The sequence below is a fragment of the Merops nubicus genome, unplaced genomic scaffold (genome assembly GCF_000691845.1).
Source record: "Merops nubicus isolate BGI_N331 unplaced genomic scaffold, ASM69184v1 scaffold8071, whole genome shotgun sequence".
NCBI lineage: Eukaryota > Metazoa > Chordata > Aves > Coraciiformes > Meropidae > Merops > Merops nubicus.
In genome coordinates this window covers 13,411-25,615 of record NW_008586158.1, presented here as the reverse complement: position 1 = coordinate 25,615, position 12,205 = coordinate 13,411, and positions in this window count along the sequence as shown.

Here is a 12,205-nt window from a genome sequence, read left to right as displayed (position 1 = left end):
TTCCTTCTCTTGGGGTGGGGAGTGAGTTCCTGTGAACACTTCATTTGAGACCCTAGAGTCTGAGTATGTGGAAACTTGGACAGGAAATTAATTTTCAATATGTTTTAACGTGTTCCTAGGCCCTAGTATCTGGTAGCTTCTCAGAGAGAACTGAATGAATTTCCCTGTGTAACATTAACCATGTCACTACTGGAAAGTGGACTTTTTTTGTTAAGCCAGTGATGTGTTAAGGCAGGGGGCTAGTAGAAGATGGCTCAGGATCTTGGAAAACTTGAAATAGATGCTAATCAGGAGGCCTGTGAGATGCAGATCCTGTGTAATGTTAGCAGGAAATGGTGTGGTTTTTTTTTAGATTCAAACAGCTTCCCAAGTCTCACTTTGTCCCAGTGAGTGGTAGGTGAATACAGGAATGTGAATAGGAATTGAAATAATGCTTTTCCTAACAAGTCTTGTTCTGAGGGAGTGTAGAGTTGCATCATAAGCGCATGACCATAGCAACAAGATGGTGAAATGCATCTTGCAACAGCTACTGATCCCAGCCACTATGATGTCTTGAATTATTCCTGATGTTGGTATTTCTGAAAGCACATCTTACAGAATTTCTACTCTATAGGAAATCTTAAATGCCAATTTTTCTTTGAATTGTGACAAACCCAAGTTGGGAATGTTGAAATTCTCTGCCATTGAGAAAGGCTGTCTTGTGACATGCCTCATGGGGCAGCAGGCTTTTATCTTGGCCAAAAGACAAGAGTGAGGTTTTTCTCATCCCAGAACCTGTAATTCCTGGGTTTGTAATTCCTTGGATGTTTTTACCTGTACCTCTCCCATCATAAAAAGATGTCGTGTCGTCCAAGGGCCTCAGTTGCTTGTGTTGTTTTTTTTTTTCCATGTAAATGCATTGTACACAGATCTCTTGTCAATTTCTGAGGCTGGTTTAGCTGCCAAGATTTAGATTGGGTCTCCTCAGGTGACATGCTGGGTGTTGCTGCCATGTTTGTGTCAGGAGTGCAAGGCAAAACTGTGCTTATGAAAAGAAATTCAGTTGCTAAAATTTTGCTCTGAAGGACTGTCCCATCCTCATGGCACTTGTTCTTTTAGACAGTGCTCATGTAGACAGCTAACCTGGGTAATGACACAGACTTCATGATGGTGCCTGGAAATAAATCATTTCAGGTGTCAAATGGCTTCTTCTGCATATAAACTGATCTACAAAAGGATTTTATTTTTACAATATCATCATTTTAAAAAGTTAGCTAGTCCTTGGAATTTCATTTAGGATTTAGGCTTTTGAAAAAGCAATTATCGATTTCTGTTTTAGCATGTGTCATGACTGCATAGGTGCCACGTAAATTGTCGTGAAATAGTTTTCCACAGGAATAGAGTGTAAGTGTATGAGTGGCTTCCAGAATTTAGATTCCAGCTTGCCCCGTTGTGCTGACGTGGCTCACGCACACCTCATCTCTGTTGGACAGACCTGCTGTCCAGTTCTGGGAACAGACATGAGAAAGACACTCAGGACTGGTGATTCACAGTAGGCAGATAACTAGGTTATGAAAATTAAAGTTTCCTCTACTTCAGACTGTTAACGTATGCAATGAATAGAAATGAAATGGTGAGGAAGAGTGGATGACATTTCCACAGGCAATGTAATTGCATTACAGTGTAACCCCCTGTGATACAGTCTTCAGAACCATTTCAGGTATCATCGTTAGAAGTCCTTTGGTGCCTGTTTGAATTTTAGTTTAGTTTATATTGTGTATGTACTCTTTGTCATATATGCTGCAGTATGGTCCTTCTCTTCTAGGAGAGACAGTATTTCAAGTAGAATTATAGAATGGTTTGGGTTGGAAGGGACCTTTCAAGGTCATCTAGTCTACCCCTCCTGCAGTGAGCAGGGACATCTGCAACTAGAGCAGGTTGCTCAGAGCCCCAGCCAACCTCACCTGGAACGGTTCCAGGTATGGAGCACCTACCACTTCTCTGAGCACACCTGGGCCAGTGTTTTGCAACCCTCAGTGTAAAAAATTTCTTCCTTATATCCAGTCTAAACCTCTTTATTTTTTTTAAACCACCACTTCTTGTTTTGTCACAACAGATCATGCTAAAAAGTCTGTCCTCATTGTTCTGATAGCCTCTTATTGAAAGGCTGTGATAAGGTCTCCCTGGAGCCTTCCTCAGGCTGCACAATGCCAACAATCTCAGCTTGTCCTCATAGGAGAGGTGTTCCAGCCCTCTGATCATTTTGTGATCTCTTCTGGACCCACTCTGACAGGCCCATGTCTTTCTCGTGCTGAGGACCCAGAGCTGGACGGTTACGCTTGCTTCAGGTTACTAAAGGCTTTCTTTTTCATGGACTTGAAGGAAAACCCTGGTTTGCCCTATGCAACACAGCCTCAGCCAGGCCTGTGAGCTGCTGGGCTCATGCTGCATCTCAACGAGCAGAGAAGCAAATGGAAAAACAATTAGTCTGTATAGCTGCATTTTTCTGGAAGTCCTGCTTTTTTTTACCAGCACTCGGCAGGCAATGTCAGACTCCAGGAATTTAAAGGACAAATCACTGCTCCTCCTCTGAAATGCTGGAAGAAGTGTGGTGTTACATCACTACTCAAGAGCTAGACAGACAGACATGGTTGCGAAAAGCTTTTCAACCATCACAACACAGCTCCTGGCTCTCTAAGCCTCCTTACCTTTCACAAAGGTTTCCTGGCCTCTACTCTGCAGCATTTTGGCTGCAAAACAGAGGGTTTTCACTTTATTTGAATTCTTAAAGTTCTTCTGGCTGGAGATGAGGTAATCACACTATTCTTACTATAAAATGCCTCACTCTTGGGAGTTTCTTCCTGGTAGAGTGAGAGCATTAACGCCTGTGAGGAGAGAAATATTTTCTGCCTTTACAGATTTTATCCTTTTTGGTTATTGCATTCAAGTTCCTCTGCAAGACAAGAATGTTGCTATTCCATGTTATGTACCGAGGAATTGTGAATTTTTCATGTTATTCTGTCAGTACCAAGTGACCTAGTCTGTATTTCTCCTGCCTGTGCTTTAGTGTAAGTCACAGATAATTTAGGCAGCCATAGGAAGCTTTATGATTTCAGACAATTTAGGAAGATTTTCCAAAAGATCTAAGGGCTTTAGATGTCCAAAATGCTCTGAATCATCCTTTGTTAGGTGTGCAGCTCTGTCTACTGCTGAGGCGAGAAGGTTCCTTTTATAGGTCTTCTGAGTCACAGCTTAGTCGGATTCCCAGAGCAGCAGGAGGAGGAAGATCAGGCTGGAGTGGGTCCATGGATTTGCTTCCTTCCATGGGCAAGAAGAATTTCTGGGCTCTGTCAAAAGGAGCCCTGCTGGCCCTGACATCTGCAAACGGAGCTCATAACACTAAATCTTTCTTTTGTGGGACATGGTCTCTAATGATCCGTAGAAGCTCTTACAACTGGTGAGTATAACTCAAGGATGGACATGCTGTTTCAGAGCAAGGGTCCTTCCAGCCCCATGCCCATCTCCTGCAGTGGTGCCTGGGGAGAACAGCACAAGCCATTTCTCCCCAGTCTGATGTGGTTTCCGACTAGTTAACCCGTAATTTTTTTTTGTGTGTGTACTTATGCACTTCCCCACACAACACTTGCAGCTTGTTCTAGAGCCCCAAAGGTGTCAAACGCTCCTACTAACCTTGCCACAAAGCTATTCCTGATCCTCAATGTCCCCTTATGCTCTATCTTGGAGCACAGTGACTACAAATCTGTGGGTTTCCTTACAGCATTCTTCTAGCCTGTCTCACTTAGCTGGTTTGCCAGTGAGCAGCCAAGAGAAGAGCTCCTGCTTGTGGAGCTGGGGAGCTCCTGGACCCCAGTGGGACAAAGGGCTCTTCCAGATGCTCCTTGCAGCTGGAAAATCTGTTGTGCTCATAGGAATGCTTGGGACCCCTTGTGGTTTTCCTCTGACAGAGATTTGGTTAATCTGTAAGAAGTGCATCTGTTAAAAAGATAAGTTGGTCTTTCCTTTCTAATCCTTTGGCACTCTTGTTTGTGAGCTTGGAGCAGAGCGAGTCCTGTATGCTCAGCACTCAAACGTGAAACTGCCCTGTGGGGTATTGCAGGCACCTCCAGGATCCAAACATCATTTAAAATGCATAATCTGGGGTGGTTTCCACCACTGTGAGGAGAGACGTTTCTAAATTGTGTCCCCGTGGCTTCCATGGTCCAGCCTTCTTGGTCAGAGCCGAGCTGTCACCTTCTGGGGAGAAACCTCTCTGGTAGATCAATCAAAAAGTGACCAGGCTTTTCAGTGAAAGGGAAAGAAAAGGACAATGAAGAGCAGAGGAAAGAGCTGGGAAGCAGAGGCGGTGGAGGGCGAGCGGGAAGCGTGGCCCCACGGTGGCCCTGCAGACGTGCTGGTGAGCACTCCTGCTCCTGTGGGCTGTCCTCGGGTGCAGCCGGAGGTCCACGTCATGTCTGCTGCCCCTTCCTGCACCCCAGGCTCCCAGCCCCCGGATGAGAATGATGTCAGGCTCTGTGCTCGATTTATTGTTTTGTTTGGTTGGTTTTGTTTTGTTGTTAAAGTGCAGAATAATCCTAAAGCCAAATGCAGTCAGCCCTCTTCCTCCCTAGCCACAACACAGCAAAGGGTGCTACAAACTCGGGGCTGGAGACTGGGCACTGAGTGATGTACCAAGTACAAGCAGCCACCAGTGGACATTTGCCCAATCTCATGTTGCACCTTCTCTGTTTTTGCCCTTCCTGGACCTTTCTGTTGCCATCCTTCCTTTGCTCTCGCCATCTACTTTCTTCTCTTCCTATGTCGTCTTCATTGCTGTCTTTCTCTTCTTCTTCCCACTACCCCATCACCTCCCTTTGCTCCATCTTCAACTGCCTCTTTATGATGTTTTCCTTTTCCTACACAAGGGGAGTAATCCACCGTACTGCTGTTGTTTTTGTTTTTCTGCTGGGTTGTGTCTTCCTGAAAAGGAAACTCTTCACACGGGGGGTCTGTGGTGTTTGTTTCCAGGCCACAAATGCTGTTCCCCATGGAGGCCTCTGGGTGCCATGACAATACCAATAGTGATAATTAATGAAGCACTGCACGTACGGAAGAGGTGGGAGGACTGACGACATGGGGCTGACATTTGGGAACATAGATGGTCATTACTGAAAGCCTGCTGAGATGTTTCTCTTGCAATTGCGGAAGCATTTACGGCTTCAGACTGCTGTTAACTCCCAGGAGTTACCCATTAACACACAAGCAAGGCACAGAGCTATCGGAATTTAAACATAGAGTAAACCTATGCACAAGTGGCTTTAATAAATGATAGCCACAGGTGGAAGGAAACATGTCAGGCCAGGTCCTTGCAAGCTCTGTCCAATTGCTGTTGGCCAATGTAAATACCAGCCAAGGCCTTATTGACTCTAACTTGCTTTTCCATACAGCAATGTTTATCAACATGTATATGTGGGCAGTACGTGACAAACAAGCTCACAATGCAGTACCCTTTCCCATGTCTGTCTCCACCTGAGAGGAGGTATTTCTGGGTTTCCTCTAGCATACTGTGGCAACATGCAGTGATGCACCATCAAGTACTTGTGGTGCTCTTCAAAAGACACTGAGATGAGCACTGAAAACTGGCTGTGAAGACAATTGTCTACTCCTCACAGCCTTTACAAGAAACTTCTTGAAGTCTTTGTGCCTGGAGAGAGCTCTGTGAGAGGAGAGGGGGGAGTGAGAAGATGTGGGGGAATGGCAGGAGGGGGCTGCATCCCTTCTCCAGGCTCCTGGAGTAGCAGTCAAAACCCAATACATTTAATTTCAATCTAGACATGCTGCACACTTAGGCTGTCACTGCATCGTCTCGCTGCAATGACACTCAAGATCAGCCTCACTGCTCTTAAACTGTAGCAGGTCTCTTACTTCTGGTTCTCTCCAACTTTTTTGGAGTGCCACTTGCCTGACCCTTGGGTGATAGGTTTGGTGTCTTTTATAGATGTCCTTTGAGAGTTGGATAGAAGGTGTCAGGCATTTCCTTACACTGGATGTGCTGAGGTGTGCCTCTCATGTGTTTTGAAATGATGTGCTCTTCTCACCACTTATACTGCAGCATCACTGGTGGTAGCCCCAAGGACCATGGCATTGCATAAAGGGGTTCTTTTTGTTTACATTCCTAAGTTTCTTGTAACTCTGAGAGAGTTTCCAACCATGCAGGCAGACCGAGTCTCCACTTTTTGCAGAACAAAATGTTGTCCCCTTTCCAGCACGTGGGGGCTGCTCTGTGGCTGAACTTTGCTCTGTGACTGCATGGTTTGGGTCCATGATTGGCCTGACCCCCAGTACTTCAGTGCTCTGTTTTCCCCCGAGGCTGGTGGAAGGGGGAGGAGGCAGACGTGATGGCACGTCGACTTTTGCGCTCCTCGCGAACTGTTCCTGTGCGCCCTGGAGCGCGTCGGATACGTCACCTATGGCTCAAAGGGGTTTGGTATCAACAGTTGGCTGGTTGGTTCCTTTCTCTGCAAGTGTGCGTATGAAGGGCTAGCATAACAGTCTAGAACAAACAAATAGGTTTTCTTTTTCCCATGGCCAATTTAAGTATATTTGTTTTGTTTCCCAGAGGCACTTTTGCTGTGCTGCCAACATGACTTTTTGTGCATGACAATGACTCTGCTTTGCATATAGGGTGAATTTTAAAAACCTTCTCCTTCTTCGAGTTCACTTGAGGGCAGTATAAAATATCTCTGACCTTTCCTTAGCTTTCCATCCTCCAAAGAACGTATACACATTATTTTAAACATCTTTATTTCTGTAATAAATTCTGAAACATCATTTGAGTGCTGAAATCATATTTTGGCCACAGTGCTTCTTTTATAGAGCATGAGTCTGGGAGTACACTAGCCTGTCCAGACAATGCTATCTCAGCCAACTGGCTTCATACCTCTATTACAGCCTCTCCCCATATGACATTCAGAGCCTCTTTTTGTTGCCAAAAATTTTCTCTGACCTCTTGCAAAACTGACACGAGTGCTTCTTTGCTCCAGACTCTACTCTTTGGCGCTTCTGTTCAGAAAGAGGGTTTCCCCAAAGGAGGTAGATGAGCTAGGTTTGGCCACCTGCCTAATTCCCCTGCTCCCTCCCACTCTCCAGCAAGTCATGAAGGGCAGGAAAGGGAGGGGAAAGCAGGTGGGTCTTGAAGATTTACAAGATGGGGTAGCTCCCTCTAGTATGGAAAGGCTACAGGTGTAACTGCTGGCATTAGAAAGGCAAGTCTGGTCGCCAGAGGAATAAAGGCAACGTTTGGCTACTTGCCTGCTATCTTCTGAGCCTAGTTAGCAACTGACCGCCTTATAATTTTGAGGATGGAGAGACTGTGACAGGTTCACCAAGAACCGGTGGCTCTCCAGAGCATTTCAGTAAGGGATGACCCTTGCATCTTTTCCATAACTGCAAAATCTCGTTAACTTTTTGATCCAAAATCAGTGTTCATGCTGAAATCTAGATTTTGCTCTTCCAGGAAATCTGCTTTTGCAGACAGATTCCTTTCTGTGAAGTACAAGGCCGATCACGAAGTGAGAGAACATTTGCATGGACAAGTGGTAGGCAGGAAAAGATCTGTCATCCTACAAAAATTCTCCCATTTCATGGAGGAAGACACATGAAAACTTAAAGTTGTGGCTTTTTAAAGTGGAAAAACCAAGGATGGAATCAGTGAAGAAAGAGTGATCCTGCACACTGAACTTATTGATAGCTAACATACTCACCTGGAGGATTAGGGCATTGCAAAATCTGAGCACTTGTCCAAAAGCCTTCAGAAGAGGGTAACCCTCCCATTATCAAATGGAGGGGAAGGGGGAAGTCTCAGCTGTGTTTTGACTAAGAAATTCCTTGCTAGACCTGAGAAACTTTTCCCAAGAATAGTTCAGTTGAACTTGGCTTGCTTCCATAAAAATACTGCATTCCGACAAAAAACAGATTTGTCCAAAAATTTCCACTGAACTAAAGTGGAGATGTTTGCTTACTTCCCAGAATATGAAAGAGGTGAAAGCAACGTCATATTTTCTATTGAGGGGAAAAAAGTGTTTTCCAGTTCTGAATGAATGTGGCTCCACACGTCCACTCCTTACTCACTATGAGTCCACTCAATATGCTGAATATTATTAAGCAAAACAAACTTCCCACTAAAGATGCTTTTGTCTAAGATCAGGAAAAGTCCAGGACCCAGACTGAAAAAGGTTATGAGTGCCTGGACGTGGCCCATGAGGTCTGAAAAGATCTACTTCTTTACTGTGTCTGCAAACAGTACTTTTTTGTTTAAAGATTAAAGATGGGTGGGTTAAAAATCTAGAGGCTTTATATATAGATGGGACATAAGTTTATAAAAAAAAACAAAAAACCCTGTGAGTAAAATACCATATTGCTTATCTAAACATTAAACTCAACCAATGGAACCTTAGCACTGCCCTTCCATGGATTTTTTTTTTGTGCCCCCCCTGTTATCATTGATATATTTATTTTAAAATTGGTTTCTTTTCACCTGCTTGACTTCTAATATCATTGTGAAGTAGGGCTGAAGCTGTTTATTGCCTAATATGCATTTCTTTATCCTAATAGGTATGTTTTTCTTTTAAGTATTAACTTCCCTTCATTGAAATATTCCTGTTAGACTCTATTCTAAATTAAAATTGGTCTTTTTCTTATAATCTAGTCTTGTGTAAATAATGAACAAGAAGCTTAAGAGAAATCTTATTACGTGCTGCTCTGGAGTATTTTAAATTCTGAAGATTAACACTTAGAAAATGTATATTATCAATTTACAACTAGATTTGGAGATGCATGCCAGTGTTTATCTCGCAAAGCAATGAACACAGAATAGTTGAACTGGTTTTGCAACCGATTTTTTTTTTTTTTTTTTTCAGCCAGGCCAGTAAAGAGCTCTTAATATGGTATAAAAATGAAACTGGTTTCTTCTGCTGCTTGTTGTTGGGGTGTTGCCGCACTCCCCGAACGCACACCCCTGCCTCTGAGATAGTGTGTCACTGGGATGCAGGCATGTGCACACTTGTGTGGCCACATGTGCACGCATTCACTTTGACATCTTTTGAGGAGCTCTGGATGAATGGGCAGCTTTTACAGAGGTCATTTTTGTAGTTCTGGTTTAAATCCACAAGTTTCTCATCTGTGGTTGACTGGTCTTCTCCCTTTCCATTAGGAATGGTCATCATATTCCTTCTTAAAAATAGGTCTGAAGAGAGGAACTACCTTTAAGACAGGGTAGTAGTTTTAAGATAGAAATTAAGGTATACATAATGTTGAGGCACACCTTAGTCAAACCTGTCATGGATGGAGGATCTGGTGTCTGACCCTGTTTTGTGCTAGAGGATGGACCAGGGAGCTCCAGAGGTCCCTTCCAGCCCAGTTGTGTGATCCTACCACTGCTAGTTGTGTTCATTGCTTATGATACCACAAATCACACACAAAGCCTTTGCCCAAATCATGGTAAGCTGCAATACTTACCACAAAAATTATCAGATATTTGCTGGTATATGAAATTTAGGCAGTTATTCTGGTAAGTGAGCATTAGCATGAGATTTTTCTTTCAGTGAGGCACACACAACATGCATATCTTCTAAATAAAAAGTATGTGCCACTTGCAAAGTAGGTGCTTCATTTGCACTTCAAATTGAGTTGCTGGACAGCTTTCCATTACTCAGGAAGGATGTCTTCCCACCTTACAGTAAAGAGAATAAAATCTTAATTTCTCTACTTCACTATTATTCTAGGAAACACACCTTGGTCCCTCTACCCAACTGACAGCAAGTGTGCTGTGAGATTTGCAGATTGAGGCAGCAAGCCCAAAGTCTGAATCCCTGAAGAAGATTCCACATGATCACCTTAATCATCTGATAATAAACATGACTCAGCCATTGTTATAACAAACTAGATCATACTAGATTTGCCTAGAAAAAGAGGTGGGCTGAAAATCCAGATTTTCACATAACTTACATCAAGCTGCAAGATAGTATCAATGGGACAGTGCTGAATATAAAACTATATCCACCTATGGCTTCACTCCCAGCTAGGCTGTCAAAATTCTGTAGATTGTCTATCTTAGTAGAAGAGAAGAAAAATTTGAACAGTTATGGAATGCAGTTAAAAGCAGGAAATACAAGCCTGTAGCTACAGTCAGATTGGTAAAAAACAGGTGAATAAAATAAGCTAAAAAGAAAACAAAGTTCAGAAAAAATTTACTTTTATGCAACTTGTTTTTCAAGTAAATGCACTTTATTTCTCACTGTCTTAGAGTTTGTGCCCTAAGGGTTATGAGAAACAAGGAAGGCAGCAGGGAAAGGAGGAGGGGATTTTATTAAAGGAACTGAAAGTGTGCAAGTGTTAAATTCTTTTTGATTAAACGTCAACACTGGAGTAGGGTAAATCTGAGGAGAATCAAGTGTGGCTGTGAACTAGAAGGTGGGGCTGGCTTCATGCAAGTCACGCATATCTAGACTAGCCTGAAATCTGATGACAGGTTGCTCTGTCAAAACTTTATTCGAGTGGGTGCATTTATTGCCATTTAATAATATGGAATCTTATTCATACACTCCCATGCAGCCTACCCATTCATGTGCTGAATCACAAGTAATGTAACATATTTTCTAAAGGAAGGACTTTCCTGTGGAAATGAAGCTAGAGGCAAATAAATTAAAAATGTATTAGTCACTCAAAATTTATATCTCTTTCTGACTCCCAGTACCCTCAGTAACTTTGATAGCTATGGAGAATGAACAAGCAGATTTAATGTGATGGGAAGTGGTACATCCTTCTCTTAGTCTAATTTTTTTTCTCAGATCAACCATTATGAAAGTGCTGAAGCAAAAAGTTCCTCAGATTATCTTCTGGTTCCTGGTATGTAAAAGAAGAAGAAACAAAATCTTTTTTTTTGTTTTCTTAAATAAAATTTTGTATTAGAGGCTGATCTTGTAGTACCTCACTACAACTAAAAGCAGAAGTGACAGAGATCTCATGGGGACCTTTTCCAGTAAACTTCCTTGCCCAAATTTGCAAAGTCAGGAGATGCAGATAAGCTCTTCAGTTTTTCAGAACTCATTTCTAAATCTGATGCACAGTTACAGAAGAGTTTTTCCAAGCTGCTTCTTAGTACTAAGTGTTGCAAGGTGTGGTTCCATGTTGAGTGACACCTGAGGATTTTTCAGCTCCCCAACAAATTACATAGGAAAATGGCTTTGTGACCTGGAAATGGAGACTGGAAAGTACCACTACAATAGCTGGCCCTGGTTCCTAGAAAAGGACATAAGCTTTGCAAATTATGTTTGCAGCAGAACACAGTTATTCAAATCATGTGCAACTTCAATGTCAAATTAATGAGATAGCTGAAGTCATTGTAGACTTGACTACTGAATAAGCAAATACTTAAGATGCTAGTAAATGTTCACTTGTTTGCATAGAAAGTTTGAAGGGAGTCATGAGAAATATTTGCAACCAAGGGTGTCCGAGGAAGTGACTTTAAAGAGGAAATCAGCTTTCTAAAAAATGAGGAACATTGGGGTTTTCTATTCACAAAGCCTTCATATGGGGATTAGACTCTATGACATTTAAAGGTCCCTTCCAGCATTCTGTGGTTCATAAGAGAAATAGTTTTATTTCTGCATTGCTTTTCAAAATTAGTCTGTGAAAGATTATTGATCTTGGCTTACTCATGAACCATCCCCTGCTCTTATTTATTCTGTATCTTATTTAAAGTGATATTTTAACTGAAAAGCCTTACCCATTTAGCACCTACTTACTAAGTGATGCAGAGAACTTTCCAGCACTCTGGGGGTGCCCTGGGCTTCAATATCAAACAGAAGGGCTGCAGAGATGCTTTCAGAAGCGCCAATGAGCTAGAGAAAAAGAAACCTTGGGGTCTGTTAAAGCAGCATGGCTTTTCTTATCTCTAATTAAATGTTTTGATGTTTGTTTTGTACTTATTGGAAACACTAACTTGGTCTTCGTGGGGGTGTGAAGGCCCGAGCCATGAATGTTTGTCTCAAAGATAGCCTTGCATGGAGGACTGGATGTGTGGCAGAGCTGTGTGAGCTGGGCAGAACATGTCTGAGCATTCACCACGCTGAGAGGAGCCCAGCACGTGTGTGTGAGTCACAGGCTGTTCCAGAGGACCCCCAGGGCACACCGCCAGCCTGCCCCCTGCCCCGCCCGGGGAGGCGCAGCA